We start from the raw sequence: 25,006 nt of genomic DNA on the forward strand, positions 1-25,006 counted from the left end.
GCCAGGTAACCCCAAATGGGGTCCTGACCCCAAGGTTGAGAACCACTGCATTAAAGTTTTGGGACAGGATGAGGTATACCTGGCTAGAGATGGGATAGCCTGTCTCTTCTTTTGGGGCAATATCCCAGCACTCACCAGATGCAGGATATTCCAGGGTCTCTAGTTTCTTCAAAGTAGATGATGAATACATATACAGAACATGTATTTATAACAGAGAAAGCTGAAGCTGGATTTAATAATTATTTAAATGTAGATTTCTTCAAATTAACTGTACAAGAATAAAAGCAATCAACACAAGAGAGAGACAGAGAAGAACAGTTAAACTGTATATGTGCACAGAAGACAGGGGCTGATTCTGGAGCAGAGCCTACAGACCTCTTCCCTTCTGGAATCACAGAGATTCAAATCCAGAGATTTCCTTACACAACTGAGTTAAAATCTACATTATGCCATGATGAGTTGTAGTAGGTCATCATAGCTTAGCTCATGGGCTTAAACTTTGAGGAGGCTGAGGAGCTTGAGTTCCCCCCAGGTTTGGCCAGGGGGGCTCAGCCCCACCTCCACCCCCATCTAGAAAGAACATTTCCCACTATCTAGAAGGATCACATCAACAGTGGCTGTGACAAAACCTGTGTGCTGCAATAATAATGTGTGTACTTGTTCATATCTTGTGGATCTCAAACATCTGAAGTTTATTCTATGTGGCTACCTCTCCAGACAGATGCCTGGAGGATGTAGCAGAATGATTTCAATGTAGTCACATGAAACTCAGCTCCTCCTTTGGATAGGTGGGAAAGGATCATACCAGGAAGCAGACTTCCCAAACCTGAACAGTGTGCAAAAATTGTGCAACTGGTCAGGAACTTGGGTGTGATCCTTGACACTTTCTTAACCCTAGAAGCTCAAGTCACAAAAGTAGCTCAACTGACATTTTCCCATCTCTGCCAAGCGAAGGTACTAGAGCCCTATTTAGCCCCAGAACACCTTGCCACAATGACCTATGCAGTGGTCACCTCTAGACTGGATTACTGTAACTTGCTCTATGCAGGCCTTCCCTTATCCCTGCTTTGGAAATTACAGCTGGGCCAAAATGCAGCTTCGTGCATCTTTACCCAAACACCATGGAGAATGCCCATTGCCCCAGTCCTTCTGCAGCTGCACCTGCTACCAGTTGAGTAGTAGATCAGATTTAAGGTACTGGTACTCACCTTCAAAGTCCTGTATGCTTCAAGGATCATCTGCTTGTCCACATCCCCTGAAGAGTGGTATGCTTCACCCATTCTAACAGATTGGTGGTCCTTGGCCCCAGAGAAGCCTGCCTGGTCTCAAGAAGAACCAGGGCCTTTTCAACCATGGTGGAATGAGCTCCCCAATGAGATCAGGGTCCTAATGAAACAGTTCTGTAGGGCCTCCAAATTGGAGCTGTTCCACCAGGCTTTTGGCTGAAGACCAATAATGGAGGGCCTCTTACAGCCTAGATCCATCCCTGTCGGGCAACCCCACTGCATGGCCTCCTGCTTTTTAGTTGTTGAAGTTGCTCATGTTTCTAAGTTATGTTGCTTTGCCTATTAACTGAAATGTTAGAGAAGGTTCCTTACAGTCAGCTGCTTCGAATTATAGGGAGTTGATTTTGAGAATGTATCTTCTGAGGAGAGAGGGGATCCTGGGGCGAATGCAGATGGATATGCACAAAGCTTGTTCAGATTTGCTTCTTACTTAATGCTACATTTGCTGATGCTTGTGTTTGGTCATTAAACACAGCTCTTCAAAAAAGCAGTCTACAGTGCCATCAAGCAGAACTTCTTGCTTCTGCAAAGGAGAGAACAAAGCAACTGCAGAACAACTTTGAACACTTCTGATCCCAGACAGTCATGGCAGCTAAAATGTTAGATTTAGAGAGTCCTACTGTTCCTTGGTGCAGAAAGTCTGCATGGCGTATTGATGCTGGATGTGATCCTCACCAGTTTCCATCTCCTAAGAATTTCTAACGGAAAATCTTTTATGAAATTATTGATGATGTCTACAACAATTTACCCAATCGCTTTTCCCAACATGTGCAAAGTTGAAACATTTGCTGTAGGAGAAAATGATAGTATGTACATTCTAAACTTTTACAAAGCTGATTTGTTTGCTGCCTGACTGAAACTTCATTGGGGCGTATTTTTGGATATTGCAGGGGAGCAGAAAGCTAACCTTTTGGCTCTCCATGATGTGATTGATCTGTTCAGGGGACAACAAGGATAATATCTGTGTAAACTATCAGAGTTACCTAAACTTATCAGAATAGGCCTTGCCATACCCGTTTCTTCCTGACCCTCAAAAAGTTCATTCTGATGCCTTTGTAGAATAAAAACCTTTCTAAGGTCAAGCATGTCACAGGCAAGGCTCAGTCACATGGCTCTTCTTAGCGGATGTGAAAAGATCTCTCAGAAAATTAATCTTAATGTTATAATGAATTGATTCAAAGACCAATAGATAGAACCAACACATTCACTGTAATTTAAGTACAGGATTTTTTAGTTGTAACATCTTGACAAGTGGGTTGTACTTAGAGAGGGCAATCTGTATAGGGAAACTAAGCTTTTTGATTAATCCTAAAAAGGTTTTGGATAGATTATTATGTTGATAGATGTTTTGGGTCTTGAATTGGTTCTGGATATTCTGCAATTCTTCATTCTTTTTTCTCTTCAAAAAATGTATTATAACTAATTAGTCTACCTCTTATAAAGGCTTTATGAAGCCTCCTGTGGCGAGGAGTGGTAAAGCAGCAGACATGCAGTCTGAAAGCTCTGCCCATGAGGCTGGGAGTTCAATTCCAGCAGCTGGCTCAAGGTTGACTCAGCCTTCCATCCTTCCGAGGTTGGTAAAATGAGTACCCAGCTTGCTGGGTGGTAAACGGTAATGACTGGGGAAGGCACTGGCAAACCACACCATATTGAGTCTGCCATGAAAACGCTAGAGGGCATCACCCCAAGGGTCAGTCATGACCCGGTGCTTGCACCAGGGATACCTTTACCTATAAAGGCTTTACTCACTTGGTGTAGTGGTTAGGAGTGCAGACTTTTAATCTGGCAAGCCGGGTTTGAATCTGCACTCCCCCACATGCAGCCAGCTGGGTGACCTTGGGCTCGCCACGGCACTGATAAAACTGTTCTGTTGTGGGGAGAGGAAAGGGAAGGTGATTGTAAGCCACTTTGACATTCCTTGGGTAGAGAAAAGCAGCATAAAAGAACCAACTCTTCTTCTTCTTCCCATATTATTGTGGATTTCATATCTGTAGTGTTGTTTAATTCTTTTATTTCCGCTTCACATTTCTTTTTTCTTGATGTATCCTCCAGCAAAAAATCATTCATGTGCCATCTTCTTACACCCTTTCTCTCATATCTCATTTCATGTCTTAGAGACTCATGGTCAGCAAAGGTATCTTTGTTGTATCTCAATGTCAATTATACCTGACAGTAAACTCTTGGAGACAAAGCATTGATCGATTCTAGAATAAATCTTATGTCACTCTGGGAAGAAGGTGTACCTTGGTTTTGTTGGGTTCTTCTGTCTCCAGAGGTCTACCAATTCATAATTCTGCATATTTAATATTGCTTTCCTTGGCATTCCAGCCCTTGTAGCATTGCTTAACTTATACAGTCACAGGTCTGGTATGGTGTTGAAATCTCTTATTACTACTGCTTCATTGTCCACCAGTTTTGCATATTGTTGAAAGAGGGTGGTATTAGGTTTTTCCCAGGCAATAGAGTTAGCTTCAGGATTATAAAGCAGCCTTGTGGGTCTTGTACTAAGAGATCTGCTACAACATTCAGCTAAATATATACATTGCTACCCTTTTTTACTTTTCTCTAGCTGAAGCGTTAAAACCCACCCAAGTTTCTTTACATCCAACAGGTGTTCTTGGTCTTGGTCTTTTTTAATGTGTGTCTCTTGTAGGCAAATGATATCTGTTGCTTCTTAAACACTTAATGGAGGCATTGAGACCACTGACATTAATTGAGAGAATGCTTAGTTAGAACATGATGTGTCTTAGTGATTGGTCTGCTGGATTTTAAACAGCTTTACTTAACTTTTGTTATGTTTGGGTGGTGATCTGTTTTTGAGTCCTGAGAAGAGAGTCTTTCAAACAATTCTTGTGCTTCCTGAATAGTGAGAATCACTTTTCTCCCATTTGACAGAAGTACCTCTAGAGTTAAAGGGATACTGTATATTTTTCTGAATTAGCTTTTGCCTTAAGTCCTGAAATATCAGTGTTTCCTTTCTTTGAATGTGAAAAGGCTCTGTGCTGTTCTTTTTTTAGTACAGTATTTCTTACATGCTTGCTATCAATTGCCTCAGGCAATGGGCTGGATCTGGTGTCAGCCATGGCGACACTAGGACTTTCGCAGTTTGTTGTTGGCCCTACCTACCAGGCAGGCCACACCCTGGACCTCATTTTTGGTGCGGGGTTAAGCATGGATCTGGTCACGACTACTGTCATGCCATGGTCAGACCACTATACCCTGAAGACCCGGCTTATGTTGCCACCTCCCCCTCAGTTGGGCGCCGAGCACATTTCAGCTCACCTGCAGAGACTTATGGATCCAATTGGATTCCTGAATGCTCTGCGGGACCCAATGCCTCCCAGCACTCAACAACCCAACTGGCTTCCAATTGATTTCTGGATCAGGCATAAGTTTTTAGTTCTTACCTTCAAGGCCATAGGCGGTCTGGGCCCAGTGTACTTAAGAGACAGTCTCTCCGCCTATACCCCCAAAAGAGCATTACGCTCTGCCAATGCCAATTAGCTAGTGATCCCTGGCCCCAAACTAGCACATTGGTCCTCAATGAGGGCCAGAAACTTTTCTGTCCTGGCCCCCACCTGGTGGAACAAGCTCCCTGAAGAGATCAGGGCCCTGTCCGAACTCCCAAAATTCCACAGGGCCTGTAAAAGGGAGCTCCTCCACCAGGCATTTGCCTGAGATCATCAACAGGTCCCCCCTCAGACATCATGGCCTGAACCAGTCTGTCCTCTCTGGGGTCCTTGGCTGGGTTCCATTCCTGTTGTATTGTTTATGATCACTGAAATTGCATTATTGGATTGTTGTTGTTGTATTTGTTTATGTTATGTATTAATTTGTTCCGTGTATCCCCCATGGATTGTTGTTGTTGTATTTGTTTATGTTATGTATTAATTTGTTCCGTGTATCCCCCATGTTGTATGCAAACCACCCTGAGCCATATGGAAGGACGGTAGAGCAATCAAATAAATAAAAAATAAAATAAAGGTCACTAGAATATCTCTTAGAACTGTGGCCCCCAACCTTTTTCGGGCCAGGTACTGGTCCTTGAGTTGGGGGAGAGGGATGCCCGGGTGTTGGTGTGCCAGCACGTGCAAATGTGAATATGCAGAGCTGCCACGCAACCACATATGCATGGAGCTGCCGCGCCTGCGCGTTTGCGCCCGCTGGCACGCCGGCACCCATACCTCCCTCCCCCCCCCTGCAGCACGGTTCCACATAATATATTAATATATATTAATAATATATTTCTGGTAAGGTCTTGGAGGAAGAGCATGTCCTATGGTTTAAGTGTCACTCAGCGTTTAACACCCACTCAGGGTGGCTGTCCCGCCAGTGAGTGCCTCCTCCTACAACCAGCTTCCCTGTCTGTGCAGTGGCCAGTCAATCGCCTTCTGTCTCCCATCCCTAACCACCCCCTCCTCCTTCCACTTCCCACCAAGGCTCAGAGGCTGCAGATCCTTGCTGCATGAGAGCTGCTCCTGCTGGTGAGTTTCCTGGCCGGGAGCTTCCAACCTGCAGCAGCTTTTCCAGGTCCTTGGGGGAGGGAGAGTTCATCCACAGAGTTCTTTCACACCACACCACACCACCCCCAATCTAGCGCCTGTTGTATTCCTGAATGTAACAGGCTTGGCCTCTAGTCTTCAATAAAACTAGGATCTAACCAGGACTGCAATTTTTACACATCTCCAGTCATACTGTTGTAAAAATCAGTGGACAATACAAAGGGAATTATATTTAACCCTGCTGAGATTTTAGAACGCCTAGTATACTGACCTGCATTAAGTGTTACAGTGTACAAGGTGACTAACTAATAAGTTCCCTGACAGCTGACACAGCACAAAGAATAGGGTTAAAGACTGGACAGAAACATTCCCTCTGGAAGACTGAGGAATGTCAACATAACCTTTGATTGTGTTGAAAATGTCTTGCCAGTTGTACCCTTACCATCGATCAGTCCCACACCTGCACAGCAACAAGCAAATACCAGAGAGGTCACAGAATAAGTTCATAAAAATGTATGAGTATGAACATGTAGAAAACTGGAGAGAGAAAACACAAATACCTCTGTAGAACCACAATGATGCATTTGCCAGTTTTAAAATAAAATGTGTACTGTGCCATTAAAATGAGGATTTACTCATCAACTCATCACCCATTTTCAATATTTTCTGCTAGGAGTGCCTAGTTTCACTGCATTATCTAGCAGAATTTTACTGCATGACTACAGGGTTGGACCCTTGCAGTCTGTTCTGCTAGTCCTGATGGATTCCTTAAGCATAAAGAGAGTTCTGCCAATGCAGTACTTCTTGCTTTGGCATTGGGGGTTTTGCACTAGGGCTGGTGTGAAACGAAAGACCATGGGCATTTCTGCACATTGAAAAAAATAGTGTCATGCCAGTGCCATGGGGTAACGCTATTAAATAATGTACCTTCAGCCATTCCTCACCTCCTGGCTCTCTCCCTTCCCTTTGCCACCTTCTTGCACTTCTGGACACTCTGCACACTGGCTTGAAATGGCAGAGGAGAGGAACACACTATACTTGTGACTTTTCTCCGCCTATCAATCAAGCCAGACAGCCAAACACCTTTCTCCATGTTTTAAAGGGCCCACAATGCAAGCTAATTTTTTAAAAGTAAAACTTCTCAGTTTAGATGCCTATGAATCTAATCATAAATGCAGAGTGCTTTTTTTTAATGCCATCCCTTTTGGAATCATTAGCATTGAAGCAATCTTGTTCCCGATTTTAGCGGGGATGGGGGGACTTTAGAGAGGCATGCTTTGTGTGTTAACTGGTGGGGGAAATTTTGTTTTGCTTTGCCTGGGCAATTAAACGCATATTTGTTGCTCCATGCAGTTTGCTTTAAAAAAAAGAAAAGAAAATCCCTGTCCCCAGTAGAAGTGAGAGGGAGGCAGGTGCAAGGGCAGACACTGGAGGTGGAGATAGCGCTACTTCAGCTCCTCACATTTCCTTGTCATGTGGCTTGCTAGGTGCTCCCCTTTTGCTTGTGCCAGGTAGCTGGGGAATCCACTTTTTGAGATTCCCCAACTTTCACTTTAAATTGGAGGATGTAGCTGCCGGCTTGCTGCTGGGACACTGGATGTTGGCGTTGTCATGCAGAATGCCAAAAATATGGCGTCTGCAAAAGGTAAGCCTTTCACTTTATTTTACGGGTGCAGAATGGCCCCATATTTTTCCCAAAGGATTAATGTGAATATTAGAAGGCCTAGTTCAGCTCACAAGTGTTTATGATTTCAATTTTCTTGCAACCACCATCCTTATCTCTTTCAAGGCCAGGTGCAAGAATGTGGTAATGGGGCAAATTGTGAGAACCAGATGGGAGGGGGGGTGCAGAGCCTTGATTAGACTTGAGAAACCACCTAATGCCAGAGGGCAAAAAGCTATAATAAGGGTATAGGCCACAGAGCTATGCTAACAGCATGTTAGTATGTGTAGATATGTTATGCTTCATTGTGATGGACTGCAGCATATTGTACACTTTTTATGTTACTGCTTGGATTGTATACTGTAAGAGAGCAGCCATCTTATATGAAGGTATTCAATGTATTAGAAAATTTAGCCTTTTTGTTTTCTTTTTGCTGAGCTAAGGAGACTGCACTGTATAGTCAATTCTTTTAACAGTTTAATAAACTTTTACACATTTTTATGGGGTCTAGTTTTTTTGTGTGCATCCAACCTTGAGGGCCCACAGATCTGAGAAGTTGTTCAGCAGTTCCAAGTAGGGAACTAGGAACAATAACTCAGGGGAACCTGGTAGGGGTCTCTGACAGCTGGGGTCCCCAATCTTTTGGAGGACCTTTGGAATTTTGATTCCAGGTGGTGGGTGCAACCACATAATAACTGGTGCAGGAGGCACAGCCACACAGACAGAGGAAGTGAAAGTTTAGGGAACAAGAGAGGCAGTTTAAAAAATATATTGAGAGAGAATAAACCAACACAGTGGCGGCAGCTGTCACTGAAACAACATTATTTCAATCTGCACAGCCAATCATATCTTCAATGGCTAATCAGAAGTCCATGGCTGTCTTGCTCATTGCCTTCTGGAGTTCTTTGAAGAATGTGCAGAGGGGGGGGGGGTTAATTCAGGAAGCACCTGGAGGAGGCAAATGTTCAGTGCTTGGCTTCACATGCTGTTTTATTAAAATTCTCACAACTGCTGTTTTTCCCTACTTGTTATATGTTGCTTAATTTTTAACTGTTTCTTTTGAATATATTTATTTAAAATGTATAACATAAGCTTCCTTGAGTGCTCCATTATAATGGAAAGATGGAATATCGGGATGCTCAAACACCCACTGGTTCAGCTAATCTCCTGTTTATCTGCTGTGAACAGATAGCTGGTGTTTTGCTGGACTGGTTGTTTGTTCATCAACCCATTTACAGTTGTAAAAGCAGGAATCATTCCTAGCAGTGCAGTCCAGTGGCCCTGGCTTTTTATGCATGCACATTCTCATACAGACATTTTCTATCCCCCTCCCCCCTTTGATGTGCCACTGCTGCAGTTGGAAGAAAATTGGTTAAGTAAACAGTTAAACCAGTCACAAATTTGATGAATAAAGAAAGCACTGAGCTAAAAAAGAAGACAAAGAAGAAGAACAAACTCCTCTACTATTTAGGGTTTGTCAAAGTAGTATTTGCTGATATCAATGGCTATCTGTTTGCATTTCTGCACAAGCAAAGTTTTGGGGAAGAACCAATGAAACCCATTCAATGTCATTCAAGTCATTCAACATCATCAATCACTTTTCGACCTTTTGGCAAAGATCAAGTGCAGTATTGAACTGAACAGACCTGGTGACCGGCTTGCAGCTGGTTTTCATGGTCAAATGAGTTAAGCAATTCAGCACAGCAAACTGCTTGGTGTCCCTAATGGAGGCTAAATATTCTTTTATGAAATGGCTTAAATTCGTCGCAGGGGAGAAATGTTTGATACATTTTCGTACTGGGGGAGCAGAGGAAAAGAATTAAACAGAACTTGCCCACAGCTGCTTTAAGAACTTTGCCTACCCTGCATCTTCATTTTAATTTTTAATATTCCTTAGAAGATCCAGTTATGGATCTCCTGTGAAATACACAATCCAGCCCTAACTTTTTTTTTCTGTCACACAAGCAATTTTATCATGGGTTCTATTATGTTATGATCTAAAATGACCTGCCACAACCTCTTAGGTAACTGAATCCTCTTTTTCGTTCTTTCAGAAGAAATGCTACCTTTTCATTAGACCCCCTAATTATAAACGCTAGTGGTGAAATTGCTGCTCTACTATTAAGCCAGTCATTATGCTTCCCACTCAAGCTTAGACATGAGCTAAGAAAAGGAGGAATACTGACCCTTAGCCTTGAATTATTCTACTTTTGTCTACTGTCATTATAGCCAAAGTCCTTTTAGTCTGTAAGATAAATGAGGCTATTGATTGGAGGAAGGGGTATGATTTTGTAGACTGTTCCAGAAACTTGCATAAAAAATATGTATCCATAATATGACCCCATTGTGTAAAACTGAATTTACCCAAGTTGATCTTTCCCTCTTTCCTCACTCAGAGGCAAGATTTTATCTGTTTTTCCTTCCTTTCTGGCTGAGCAGCCCCTTTATTTATTAAATATTTTCTTCTTAATTGAAGATTTATAGTTGTCTCACCCTGTCCTGTTACTATATTTTGATACTGATTCAGCCTAGGGACTTCAGGGAAGAGACAAGATCACCTCCTTAACTTATACTTTCAAAAATGGCACACAGGAGGCTTTTGAAAGTTCAAAAAGAAAAGTATTTTATTCAACACAGAGTGAAAATGATCAGCTCAAATCTGGGATAAAATATCTGAGGTGAATCAATAACTCTGAGGTAACAGTACATTCATAAACTCCAGTTCATATGATTCCAGCAAGCTTTTCATGAAGTATTAGAATCTTTGAGGCCTTGGTTTCAGTGTCCATCTGATACTACAATATAAGTTCATGAGTTTTACTGACTCTTCAAGTTTCAGAAGGCAAGGATACACTACCAAGTACCCAAATTCCTTTAAAAAACAAAAAACAAACCAGAGATATTTGTCTCTTTGAGCTATTTCCCTTTTCAGCAGGACAGAGAATTACTTGTCTATTATTATCAACATCATCATCGTCGTCGTCGTTTAATTTATATCCGGCCTCCCCCCGGAGGCTCGAGGCAGGTCACATAAAATCAATCCCCTAAAAACAGTAACAAGAACAATAAAACACAGTACACCAAGCACAACAAGGCAAGACAAGAATGGCGGCCAAGTTCATGCAACTAACCCAATTTCCATAACCCCACTAAAAGGATGAAAAAAGGGGGGGCTGATAGCACATGCAACCGCCACATTTGTGAGGGGGGGTTGATCTCCCTTGCTGCCCAGCCTCAACCAAAAGCCTGGCAGAAGAGCTCTGTCTTTCAGGCCCTGCAGAATGTTGAAAGTTCCCGCAGGGCCCGCAGATCTTCCGGGAGCTCATTCCACCAGGTCGGGGCCAAAACCGAAAAGGCCCTGGCCCTGGTTGAGACAAGGCGGGCTTCCTTGGGGCTGGAAATGACCAATAGGTTAGCCCCCGCAGAGCGTAAGGCCCTGCGGGGGGTATAGGGTGATAGGCAGTCCCTCATATATGTCTAAGCTTTTTCAGGTACAAATGAGAGGTTTTCAGCAATCTTCCAATGTCTCATAGCCACTTTCCCAATCCTTAGTATTCAACTGAATTAATTTCAGCAGTCAATTCCCAACTCTTCTCAGCGGATGCTATCCAATGAAATCTGTTTGAGCAGACTATCAGTCAAAATCTCTCCGGCATTGTGAGACATTAACCCTTTATTATCACATGTTTATACAGCCTGCTGAAATTAATTCAGTTGACTTTTGAGTTTTTAAAAGCACAATCCTTCACAGCAGTGCACTGAACCCAATTGAGAACATTCAGTTTTCTTAATGGTGCAGTCCTAAGCAGAGTTATCCCTTCTCAGCTCATAGACTTCTATGAACTTAAAATACTTTAATTCTGTTTAGAATTGCCCAGTTAGTCATACAAAAATTTGTGGTATTTTAAGGTCCATGCACCTTTGCCAAGCCAAACTACTAGTGCCCTACCTCACCACAGAGCACCTAGCCACAGTGATCCATGTGATGGTCACCTCTAGACTGGACTTCTGTAACTCGCTCTACGCAGGCCTGCCCTTAGCCTTGATCTGGAAATTACAGCTGGTCCAAAACGCAGTGGCCAATGTCCTCACTGCAACAAATGTGGATGGGCCACATTTGACCCTTTCTCCCATCAACTTGGAGCCTCTTGTGGCGCAGAGTGGTAAGGCAGCTGTCTGAAAGCTTTGCCCATGAGGCTGGGAGTTCAATCCCAGCAGCCGGCTCAAGGTTGACTCAGCCTTCCATTCTTCCGAGGTCGGTAAAATGAGTACCCAGCTTGCTGGGGGGTAAAATGGTAATGACTGGGGAAGGCACTGGCAAACCACCCCGTATTGAGTCTGCCATGAAAACGCTAGAGGGCGTCACCCCAAGGGTCAGACATGACTCGGTGCTTGCACAGGGGATACCTTTACCTTTACCTTTTACCCATCAACTATAGTGGTTGCCAGTTGAATTCCGGATCAGGCTAAAGGTTCTGGTAATTACTTTTAAGGCCATATGTGGTCAGGGCCCAGTGTACCCGAGGGAATGCCTCCCTGCCTATGCCCCTCAAAGAACTTTATGCTCTGCTGCCACCAACCGGCTAATGATCCCTGGCCCTAAGGAAGCCCGCCTAGCTTCAGCCAGGGCCAGGGTCTTCTCTGTCCTGGCCCTCACCTGGTGGAATGAGCTCCCAGAGGAGATCAGGGCCCTGACAGAGCTAAAATAGTTCTGCAGGGCCTGCAAAAGGGAGCTCTTCCACCAGGCATTTGGCTGAGACTGAGCAACCAGCGACATCTACAGGGCCCCTGCTCCCTCCCTCCCAAAAATCCCCTCTTGTCTTCTGCTCTGGATCAGTTTGCACTGTTATAGTCTGTTATCTCTGTTATAGTTTTAACATCAATATATTGTTCTTATGAAAAACTAAGTTTCATGTACCGTTTTCTATGTTTTATGTAAACCGCCCTGAGCTTCAAGGGAGGGCGGCATATAAATACAAAAATAAATAAATAAAATCAGGTGGTTCCCATCCCTATTGTGTTTACTGTTTTGTAAATCATACTAACACTCTGAAACAGCTATTTTGATGTATATTTTAAATTCAGGAATTTCAGGATGCACACCCATACTTTAATCCTAGTTCTTTGTGTCCTCAGACTTATTACCTTCACAATGAAAAATATTCAGACTCCCCTCTCCCCAATTTTTCTTGTAAATAAGTTGTCCCATGAGCTAGATTCCCCAGCTCTGTGGAAGATGATTAGAACTTACCCTAAATAAGTAAGTAGAAGTTATATGCTGATACATGGTATAAGATGTAATATCTGATATCAGATGCGATATATTTTCTGAATTTCAAATACAATCAATCTGGGTGTTTTTATTCAGAGTACATAAGATTTTGCTTTGAGAAGGAGAAAAACCCTTATCCTTCAGCTGAAATAAAACTAATTTTCCATGCTAAATAATGAAATGTCAGTAAAGGTCAGTAGGTTTTCAAGAAGTTCCTGTCAGAGTTTCAATTTGACTTGTTGCATGGTATATGTTAATATCTGTAGTCAGAAATAAAAACTGGAAAAATTACAACCAATCCTAAATGAATTTAAAGTTAAATCCTCTTTTTTATTCTAATACCATCATGGCCAATGTACACAGTGGCTTGTGGCTTGGATAAGGAAGCTGGTGTCAAACCAGGGCAGAGTCTGCACTTACTTTCTTTATTCCATTGTCAATCCTGTTGAATTCAGATCGCTTTGAACTCGGGTCTTCCTCTCCCCCCTCCTCCCCATTGAAACAGGAAAGTCTTCTGCACATGGTTAGGGAGGCTCAGAAGGTGGAGAGGGGCTCTTTCTTTCTTTTCTTGAAGCCTCTTTCTTTCTTTTCTTGAAGGGGGTGGGGGGGAGAAGCCAAGCAGGGAGCCTCTTTCTTTTCTTGGAGGGGAGGGGGAGAGGATCGAAAAAGGCAGAGGAGGGAGGAAAAATCCAGGACCGACAGAAGTTGAGAGAAGTTAGGGGCTTCTCCTTTAAGGCTAGCGTGTCACATGACCAGGTGTAGCCTATCAGAGGTTCTCTACCACAGAGCTTTCTTTATTCAGGCTTAAAAGCAGTCTGAGATATCGCACAATAAAGGTAGGGTCACTCCGGATCAATCCTTCTTGCTGCAGAAGGAAATTTTAAATCGCCCAAAATCCAAACGGAAATCGCATTCTGTGTAGAGGGCAGGGACTGAATCGATCTGGGGTTGGAATAAAAGCTCCCTGCAGTTTACAACCAGGTAAGGAAACTGTTTTTTCTCTTTATCAGTACCTCCAAAAGCATACTGGAATGGAACACAGTTTCTCCAGTTTAGAGATGTGTGACTGAACATGCTTTCTTATGAGAGCCACTTGTTTCTGCTTGTGGCTAGTGATAACTCTACACAACAACGGTGATTCACACAATAAGTCCTTGCAGCTGGTAGAGCTACAAGTCTGTCCAGCGCTGAGCCTGTTTTCAGTGGCCTCTACAAAAGGATATATCATGCATAAGTTTGCTTTTACTTTTCATTATCAGCTTCATCATCATAATGATTTGATCATACAGGTCTAATCTCCACAGTCCTGTGTGGTCCAGGAAAACACTTTGATGGAACCATAGGACAAACATAAAAATGCAATGCGAATCAGGTGAAATCACTCACTTCCCCTTTGTACAAGTAGAAAGCTTGAAGGATGCAACCCAATAATAGTAATTTCTAGTTAGCCATCTTGACTATCACATAAATTAAAATGTAGGCATGCCTCTAAACTGTCCAGTTTCTTATCTCTCTTGCTTCTTGCAAAATGTAGGAGTGATTTAAAATGCAGTTATTTATCATGGCACAGCTTGGAGAAATATAAACACAATTAGTTGTTTATGCCTTAATTGATATATAACCAACCCCAAGCGGACTGCTACCCAAATAATCATTTATATCCTGTAGCTCCCCCACTGATATTGTTGCACATAATTTCTCAAGGTTTCACAGACATGCTGGTGGAAATCTTTACCGTTGATAGAACAACACTGAAAACACAGTGGATAATGATAATTGTGTCGTTTCTTTTGAATGCAATTCTAATTCCAAAAACATGGCTCAAAGAACTATTTCAGAATGGTACCACTTTAACAGTAGAAACATACACTCCAGACATCAAAAAACAAGAGGAAAAGGAGAAAAAGATCCTGAAATGTATGGTATAGTGGTTAGGAGTGGCAGCCTTTAATCTGGGGAGCCAGGTTTGATCCTCTGCTCCTCCATGTGAAGCCAGCTGGGTAACATTGGGCCACTCACAGGTCTTTCAGAGCCCTTTCAGCCTCACCTACCTCACAGGGTATCTGATTTGGGGAGAGGAAGGGTAGGCCATTATTAGCCACTTTGAGACTTCTTCAGGTAGTGAAAAGCAGGGTATAAAAACCAACTTTTCTTCTAAATTATTTGGTAATTTTAACTAGAAATTCTTGAGATCAGATTTGAGTGCCTAAATGCAAAGTGGATGTTCTCCCACTGAGCCATAGTCCTCCCCTTTTCTATGGGCTGCCTATGTTCTGAACTACACAATCATCTTAAATCTTCCTCTGCAGGGCAGCATTCTGCTTAAGATAGTTTTGGATGTGCAGCATTTCTTACTTCCAGCTAACCTAGGATTCCCCAGGCCCAGAGTTGTTGTTGTTAGGTGCGAAGTCGTGTCCGACCCATCGCGACCCCATGGACAATGATCCTTCAGGCCTTCCTGTCCTCTACCATTCCCCGGAGTCCATTTAAGTTTGCACCTACTGCTTCAGTGACTCCATCCAGCCATCTCATTCTCTGTCGTCCCCTTCTTCTTTTGCCCTGAATAACTCCCAGCATTAGGCTCTTCTCCAGGGAGTCCTTTCCTCTCATGAGGTGGCAAAAGTATTTGAGTTTCATCTTCAGGATCTGGCCTTCTAAGGAGAGGCAGGGCTGATTTCCTCTAGGACTGACCGGTTTGTTCAAGAAGAGCCTTCTCCAGCACCAGAGTTCAAAAGCCTCAATTCTTTGACGTTAGGCCTTCCTAAAGGTCCAACTTTCGCAGCCATACGTTGCAACTGGGAATACCATAACCTTGACTATCAATCTTGATCCCAATTTGTGACTCATCTAACCCTGCCTTTCTCATGATGTGCTCCTCATACAAGTTGACAGTATACAAGGTGACAGTATACAGCCTTGCCAAACTCCTTTCTCAATTTTGAACCAGTCAGTGATTCCATGCCCGGTTCTCACTGTTGCTTCTTGACCTGCATATAGGTTTCTCAAGAGACAGATAAGATGCTCTGGTATTCCCATCTCTTTAAGAACTTGCCACAATTTGTTGTGCTCTACACAATCAAAAGCTTTAGCATAGTCAATGAAGCAAAAGCAGATGTTCTTCTGGAACTCCCTAGCTTTCTCCGTGATCCATTGTATGTTGGCAATTTGATCTCTAGTTCCTCTGCCTCTTTGAAATTCTGCCTGTACTTCTGGAAGTTCATGGTCCACATATTGCTGGAGCCTAGCTTGTAAGATTTTGAGCATAACTTTGCTAGCATGAGAAATGAGTGCAATGGTGTGGTAGTTTGAACATTCTTTGGCACTGTCCTTCTTTGGGATTGGAATGTAAACTGACCTTTTCCAATCCTGTGGCCATTGTTGAGTTTTCCAAATTTGCTGGCATATTGAGTGTAGCACTTTTACTGCATCATCTTTTAAGATTTTGAATAGTTCAACTGGAATGCAGTCACCAACACTAGCTTTATTGTTGCTCAGACTTCCTAAGGCCCATTTGACTTCACATTCCAGGATGTCTGGCTTCAGGTCAGTAACTACCCCATCATGGTTATTAGGGATGTTAAGCTCACTTTTGTATAGCTCCTCTGTATAATTTTGCCACCTTTTAAAAAATCTCTTCTGCTTTTGTGAGGTCCCTACCATTTTGGTCCTTTATTATACCCATTTTTTCATGAAATGTTCTCTTCATATCTCCAATTTTCTTTAAAAGATCTCTGGTCCTCTCCATTCTATTGTTTTCTTCTATTTGTTTGCACTGTTCATTTAAGAAGGCATTCTTTATAATAACTTCGAATGTGAATGGTTTAAATGACCCAAAAAATGTAAAAGAGTGTTCCAATTTATGAAAAGGGGGAATTTCCAAATAACCTGCTTACAGGAAACACATATAAAGGAATCGGTTAAAAAATATTTAGTTAATATGAATTTGGGTTTAGATTTTGTGTCAGCAATGAAAAAGGAAAAGAAAAATTGTGTTGTGTTATATGTTAAGGAACAATTGAAACCATGTTTAATAAAATCTGATAAAGATGGAAGATATATAATGTTAGAAGTGGAAATAAATGGCATCAAAACATTGGTGGTAGGGACATATGCTCCAAATGAAGGTAAAATTTTTTGAGAATTTTTTGAGAATTTGGCCTGTGAAATGTCAAATTTATTATACTCTAGTGTTATTTTAATGGGGGACTTAAATGGGGTAACTGAACCTAAATTAGATAAGAGATTAAGTAATGGGAATACTGGAAGAGAACGAGGGAAGTTACCATTGAGTTTTTTTATTTGGTTGATAATTAGGGATTGGTGGATGTGTGGAGGAATAATAATAGAACTATGCAAGACTTTACCTTTTTTTCTGAGAGACATAGTTCATGGTCCAGATTGGATATGATTTGGGTTACAAAAGATACTGTTTTAGATGTAAGAAAAATTGAGATACTACCGGGATTAATATCAGATCATAGACCTGTACTAATGAGCTTGAAGTCCAAGAGAAGGAAAAGTAATCAAAGATGGCAAATGATGGATAGTCTACTATTACAGGAAGAAGTTGTGAAAGATTGTAAAGTGAAACTAAAAGACTTCTTTGAACTAAATATGCAGGAGGATATTAAAATGAAAACGGTGTGGGATACAAGTAAAGCCTACATGAGGGGGCTATTGATATCCCACAGCTGTAAATTTAAAAAGCTTAAAGATCAAGAAAGGCAGAAATTAGAAGAGGCAATAAAAAGCAAGGAAAAAATGTTGTAGGAAAAACCAAAAGATAAAAATACTCTACAACAATTAAAGATATTAAGAAAACAACTGGAACTCTTAGAGATGGCCAGATTAGGTGAACAGTTAAATAAAGTAAAACAACAATACTTTGAACTGGGAAATAAACCAGGCAGATGGCTCGCTTGGAAATTAAAGAAGAAACAACAAAATAAATTGATTACAGCCCTAAAGAAAGATGAGAATATATTACTGGAGGAAGAAAAAATTAAACAAGGTTTTTTTGAATTTTATTTAAAATTATATGAGAAGCAGGACATCTCTAGGGAGAAAAGAGAGAAATACTTAGAAAAACAGAATATTTTGAAATTGGACTCAGAACAGTTAGAATTATTAAATCAGCCTATAAGTTCAGAGGAAATTATAAACACAATTAACAATCTAAAAGATGGTAAAGCTCCGGGACCTGATGGGTTATCAAGTGCATATTATAAGGTTTTTAAAGAAGAAATATTAATAGCTTTAAAGGAGACAATAAAGATTATAATTGATGGCATCCCAGACTCCTGGAAAGAGGCACATATTATGGTTATACCTATAACTGGAGACAAATGAGGTGCAAAATTTTAGGCCTATTTCTTTAGTAAATATAGATTATAAAATCTTTACTAATATACTGGCTAATCGGCTGAAAGGGATACTGGTTAAGATAATACATGAAGACCAGGCGGGTTTTCTGCCCGGTAGACAAGTTAGAAATAATATAAGGATAATACTAAATGTTATTGAATATTACCAACTGAGACCGGATAAACAACTGGCTTTACTCTTTATCGATATGGAAAAAGCTTTTGATTCTGTTGATTGGAGTTTTTTATTTAGCTTACTTGAAAGGATGGAATGTGGTGGAACATTTATAAATTGGATAAGGGAGATTTATAAATAACAGTGGGCAAACGTAATAGTAAATGGTGAGCTTACAGAGAAATTAAATATTCATAAGGGAACATGGCAAGGTTGCCCACTCTAACCCTTACTTTTTATCATGGCTCTAGAAGTCTTTAATCAAGACATAAGAGAAGACAAAAATATTACAGGTCTGAAAATTAAACAACAGACCTTTACATTGAGGGCCTATGCAGATGATTTAATATTGATCTTGAAGGATCCTCTAGATTGTATAGATGTGGTATTAGGCAAGCTTAAAGATTTTTGAAGAGGTAACTGGTTTAAAAATAAATAAAACCAAATCAAAAATAATTGTGAAAAATATGGATAAGGAGAGTCAGAAAGGTTTAGAAGGGAAAACAGGATGTCAAATAGTTAAAACTTATAAATATTTAGGTATCAATATTGCTAGCACAAACTTGAGTCTATTCCAGGATAATTATGAGAAACTATGGACAGAGGTCAAAAAAGATTTTAAAAAATGGGAGACTCTCAATTTATATTTTATGGGTAGAATATCCGCCATAAAGATTAATATCTTGCCAAAAATTTTGTATTTGTTTCAGAATATTCCAATTATTAAATCGGATAAGCCGTTCAGAATTTGGCAGAGGGATTTGGCAAGTTTTGTTTGGAGAGGGAGAAAACCTAGAATAAAAATGAAAATTCTTTGTGATGCTAAAAAGAGGGGAGGACAGGCATTACCAAATTTAAGGATGTATTTTGATGCATGTAGTCTGGTTTGGATAAAGGTTTTTTAAGAGAACAGATATTAACATTAGAAGGTGCAGGCTTGAGGTTTGGTTGACACGCATATTTATGGTACGAAAAAGAGAAAGCAAATAAACAATTTTTACATCATGTTATAAGATTTGCTTTATTTAAGGTTTGGAATAAGTATAAAAGAAAATTATATTCTAAAATTCCTTTATGGTTGTCACCACAGGAAACTCTGTTCAGAGGGCAAGCAACATCAGAAACTAAATGGTTAAATTATAAGGATATAATTGAGACTTTTACTCAAGAAGGGATAATACAGTTTAGAATTAAATCTCACGAGAAATTAGTGCAAGAATATAAATATGTAGACTGGTGGCTATATAGACAGATTAAGGACAAATATGAAAGGGATAGGAAGCTATGGGAATTTGAAGTAGAAAAATCACAATTAGAGTTATATTTATGTAAAGATGATAATCATTTAATCAAGAAGATGTATGAATTATGTTTATTACTGTACACAGAAGATGAGGTGGTCAAAGATTTTATGATTGTTTGGGCAAGGAATCTTGGTCATAACATTCCATTGGAAACCTGGCAAAAAATGTGGAGTAAAGATCTGAAATTTACGAACAGTTATTATATTAAGGAAAACGATTATAAAATGCATTACTGTTGGTACATGACTCCGCACAAATTATCAAAAATGAATAAAAGCCTATCGGACAAATGTTGGAAATGCGGGGAAGTGAGAGGGACAATGTTCCATATGTGGTAGACATGCAAAAGAGCAAGACACTTTTGGCAGGGTATCCACAAAGAAATCTCAAAAATCTTTAAGGACTCCATAGCTCTAAATCCTAAAGCTTATCTTTTAGGTTTTCTGGTAAATGAAAAAGATAAAAAATATGGAGAATTATTTAGATATTTGACAACGGTGGCAAGGATAGTCTGGGCAAAAAAATGGAAGTCAAAAGAGATGCCCACCGTATTTGATTGGCAGTTGAAAACATTGGAAATTGCTCAGATGGCAAAATTGACAACTTATGTCAAAAGATAAACTAATAACGGATTTTAAGACAAAATGGAACTTATGGATAGAGTATATTAGAAAAAAGTATAGTTGTGGATTTATGACTATTGGTTATGATTTATAATTTATAAGGGGAAATGAGAATGGATTGAAATTTTGTACAGGAGAATTAATGTTTTTTTCTCGTATATTCTTTAACAAATACAGTTGGAAGTTATTATTTATAAATGTAATATAATCTATTAACATGTAATTTTGGAGATGGCTAAATGTATTTTTCTTGTAATGGATTATAAATAAAATTTGAAATTATTTTTAAAAAAATAAGAAGGCATTCTTATCTCTTCTAGCTATTCTCTGGAATTCAGCATTCAGTGGGGTGTATCTTTCTCTTTCTCCCTTGCCTTTCACTTCCCTTCTCTCCTCAGCTATTTGTAAAGCTTCCTCAGACAGCCATTTTGATTTCTTGCATTTCTTTTTCTTTGGGATGGTTTTAGTTGCTACGTCTTGTACAATGTTGTGAACCTCTGTCCATAGTTCTTCAGGCACTTGGTCTATCAGATCTAATTCCTTAAATCTATTTGTCACCTCTACTGTATATTCGTCAGTGATATGATTTAGTTCATACCTGAGTGGCCTAGTGCTTTTCCCTACTTTCTTCAATTTAAGCCTAAATTTTGCAACAAGAAGCTGATGATCTGAACCACAATCAGCTCCTGGTCTTGTATTTACTGACTGTATAGAACTTCTCCATCTTTGGCTGCAGAGCACATAGTCAATCTGATTTCTGTGTTGATCGTCTGGTGATGTCCATGTGTAGAGTCGATTTGTGGGTTGGAAAAGAGTGTATGCTATGACCATTGTATTCTCTTGACAAAATTCTACCAGCCTGTGCCCTGCTCCATTTTGTACTCCAAGGCCAAACTTGCCTGTTATCCCGGTTATCTTTTGGCTTCCTACTTTAGCATTCCAATCCCCCATGATGATAAGCATATCATTTTTGGCGTTGCTTCTAGAAGGTGTTGTAGGGCTTCATAGAACTGGTCGACTTCATCCTCTTCAGCAGCAGTGGTTGGGGCATAGACCTGGATTACTGTGATGTTGAATGGTTTGCCTTGGATTCGAACTGAGATCATTCTGTCATTTTGGGGATTGTATCCCAAGATTGCTCTTCCTAGTCTCTTATTGATTATGAAAGCTACTCCATTTCTTCTTAGAGATTCTTGCCCACAGTAGTATACCTGATGGTGATCTGAATTAAATTCACCCATTCCAGTCCATTTTAGTTCACAGATTCCTAAAATGTCGATGTTCAGTCTTGTCATCTCTTGTTTAACCACGTCCAGCTTGCCTTGATTCATTGATCTGACGTTCCAGGTTCCTATGGAAAAAAAGTCTTTACAGCATCAGACTGTCTTTTCGCCACCAGTTACCTCCACAACTGAGTGTCCTTTCGGCTTTGGCCCAGTCGCTTCCTTCATTCTGGTGCTACTCGTACTAGCCGTCTGCTCATCCCCAGTAGCATATTGGACACCTTCTGACCTGAGAGGCTCATCTTCCGGCGTCATATCGTTTTGCCTTTTGGTACTGTCCATTGGGTTTTCATGGCAAAGATACTGGAGTGGTTTGCTATTTCCTTCTCCAGTGGATCACCTTTTGTCAGAGCTCTCAGCTATGACCTGTTCATCTTGGATGGCCCTGCACGGCATAGCTCATAGCTTCATTGAGCTATGCAAGCCCCCTTGCCACAACAAGGCAGCGATCCTTGAAGGGGGAGGCCCAGAGTATAGGAGACTCATTCAGCTGGGCCACAATGCACAGCAATGACTCAGCTGGGATAGGATATTGGCCACAGATCCATGTAGATGCCCATGCTCCAGTGACCAGGCATGCATACCTGTCTCTTTCTCGGGTAAGACCTAGCCAGAAGGCCTACAGTAGCTGCCAGGAGGCCACATATGTATGGATCCATATCATGCAGCACCACGTGGACACTTGCCATCTCTTCTTTAGATGTTACTGTACAGTTGCCACCTGGCCCAACCTTCATCTAGTACAGGACCACTAGCATGCCCATGAGCAAAGAGCCTGTGGGGAAGAAAGTGGGAGATTATTGGAATACAGCCACCTCCTTTGGGTTTGCTAACCCAATCCCCTGCCTCTCTCCCCACTTAAGGGAGGCTCATGGAATCTTTTATTATGGAGACTCATGGAGCAATACCAGAAGAGAAAACAGATCTTCTTTGATTGTGTTATAAAATTATTCTTCAAGTTTGTTTATTTTATTTTATTTTTGAGATTTCTAGCCCACCCCACTCCAAAAATTGGTCTCAGGATGGGGAACAACAATAAAGTACAATAATTTATATAGAAATCTGGAGTTACCAGTTTATTGAGAGAACGACTAAGTAAAGGAAGTAGGGTTTTTAAATTTATCAACAGGATTCTATTAACCATGCCGTTCTGCCCCCACAGGGCCACCAAGGTGGCTAACAAATTAAAATACCATCTTAAAAACCATTAAAACCAATACACAAATATATCATTAGAAGAAGTTAAAACCAAAACATAAAATAAGATAAAAACAAGTGTGAGAATATTGGGGAGGAAGCAAAGAAGGTAGGCTCCCTGAGGGAATGCCTTGCAAAACAAAAAAGTCTTCACCCACTGGCAGAAGGTGGCAAGAGAGGGTGAGAGAGTTCCAGAATTTGGGTGGCACTGCTGAGAAGGTTCTGTCCCAGATTGCCACCTGTTTAATCTCAGAAGGTGGGCCACCCAAAGCAGGCTCTCTGAAGCTGTCTGAATTGGTCAGGTAGATTCATAAGAGATTAAATGATCTTCCAGGTATGTTGGTTCCAATTCTTATAGGACTTTAAATGTCAATACTAGCACTTTGAATTGTGCCTGGAAACAAACTGGAGGCCAGTACAGATGGTCCAGGAATGGAGTGATATGGTCCCTATGACCCATTCCAGTCAGCATCCAGTTGCAGTGCTCTCCACCAAGTGAAAGTTCCAAACAATCTACAAGGGCAGACCCACATAGAGGATCTGCCAGTTATCTAATCTAGATGTAGCCAGGTCAAATAACCCAGCAGCCTGCTCTTTGCTGCTCAGGGAAATCCACAGTTGGCCAACCAGTCAAAGGTCATAAAAGGAGCACTGGCACTATTTCTACAGCCTCCCTGTGATCAGCCAGAAGTGCAAGACACAGCTGAGTGTCATCTGCATATTGGTGACAACGCAACCCATGGGTTCAGAAATGCCTTTTCCTGTTTCTCCCTTGTAACAGTCAGTTCCACCAGCTTTTGCTGATTTGCCTGTTCTGTCAGTCCTATACATGTGCCGTTTGGGAATGCTGCTCCATCCAGTTTCAGGGGCAAGGTACATGGCAGAACTCTAGCTTGCCTGTGCCTACTCAGCTTGGGGTAGCTTTTGATCTTAGAAGACTCGGCTCCAATACTGTGCTTCCTCTTAGCTGTCTGGGGCCCATTTCACACATGTTGAATAATGCAATGTGTTTTTGCAGCTGGATTTTCCTGTGCAGAAAGTGCATTGAAAGCGCATTATCCAACATATGCAGAATGGGCTCCAAACTCTGAAACTGTACTCCCAAAGCTTTGAATAAGAACTACTCAGCATATTTTTAAGGGCTCTTACAGGCCTGCCCATGGCAAAAATGACACAGTGCTGTATTAAAGCTATTCTACTGCTGTGTTATTGCCATCTCTTCCTAATGGAAGATGTCAAGGAAACATTCATACTGGTGCAGAATCACCAGTGTTTAAAAAAATGTAGAAATACACGGACGCACATGATTGCACTTTTTAAGCAGTGTTTAGTTTCTCATAAGCAGGAAAGAAAAGGAAAATAAAAATCAGGGAAAACTTCCTCAACATTCAGTATAGCACAGGGGAGAGAACATGATGTGCATGATGCAACAATGCCATAAATGCCATATAATTTAAGAAAGCACCATCCCCATCCCACCACCTCATTCCTACTGATAACCAGTGCTTAACACTGGCAGTACTTGTGGAAGAGGTCAATATGCTATGGGCAAAAGAGTTCTGATCATTAGGAATATAAGTAATCAAAATCTGATGTAAAGTACAATATGTTAGTTCAGTTTGAAAGAACTGTTAATCCAAGTGAAATTACTTCTGACATTCAACAGTATTCGGGAAGTTGGAAAGATCTCAGTGTTCTAGCATCACATCCATTGATACTGTTCCTGTTCAACTAAAGCAGCATTCAGCATGAAATTGCATACTTGTGCCTGGTGATGAAAAGGACGCCCACCCCCTCCCCCAGGCCTCTGACCATGCAGAATCTAGCCATGCTTCTCCAGCTGCCACTATGTGTCTCAGCATCAAGGGCCTGATGACACTCCTGCTGACTTTCCTTTGGTTGAGCACTGACCTTGGCACTGACCTATGGGACTGACCTTGGTCATCCTGCCAGCTGTGGTGGTTGCTGCTGTTTCTGGCCTCCTTAAAGTCTCCTAGCCCCTCAGTGATCCAGACCAACTGCCTTTTTCACTAATGGTCCCAGTGGCTTGCTTGGTGGAAGCAGGTTGGGAATTGCTCTGGCTCCGAAGATATGTGCAGGTGTTAACACTGGACAAGCTTCCTGGCCTCTTCTGAAGTACCTCCTGCTGCAGATGCCTCCCAGGCTGGGCAGAACCAACTCCTCAAAAGCTCAGGGGAACATTTAAGGATCCCACCAAACAGTTGATCCTGGTCCTTTTAAATGCCTCCAGATATGCCAGATAGTTGATCCCAGAGGGGCTTCTAACCAAAGCAGGAGCAGCTGCCGGGTGGCTTTTTCAGCCAAATCAGTTTGCATT

Source organism: Paroedura picta, chromosome 3, assembly GCF_049243985.1.
Source record: "Paroedura picta isolate Pp20150507F chromosome 3, Ppicta_v3.0, whole genome shotgun sequence".
Lineage (NCBI taxonomy): Eukaryota > Metazoa > Chordata > Lepidosauria > Squamata > Gekkonidae > Paroedura > Paroedura picta.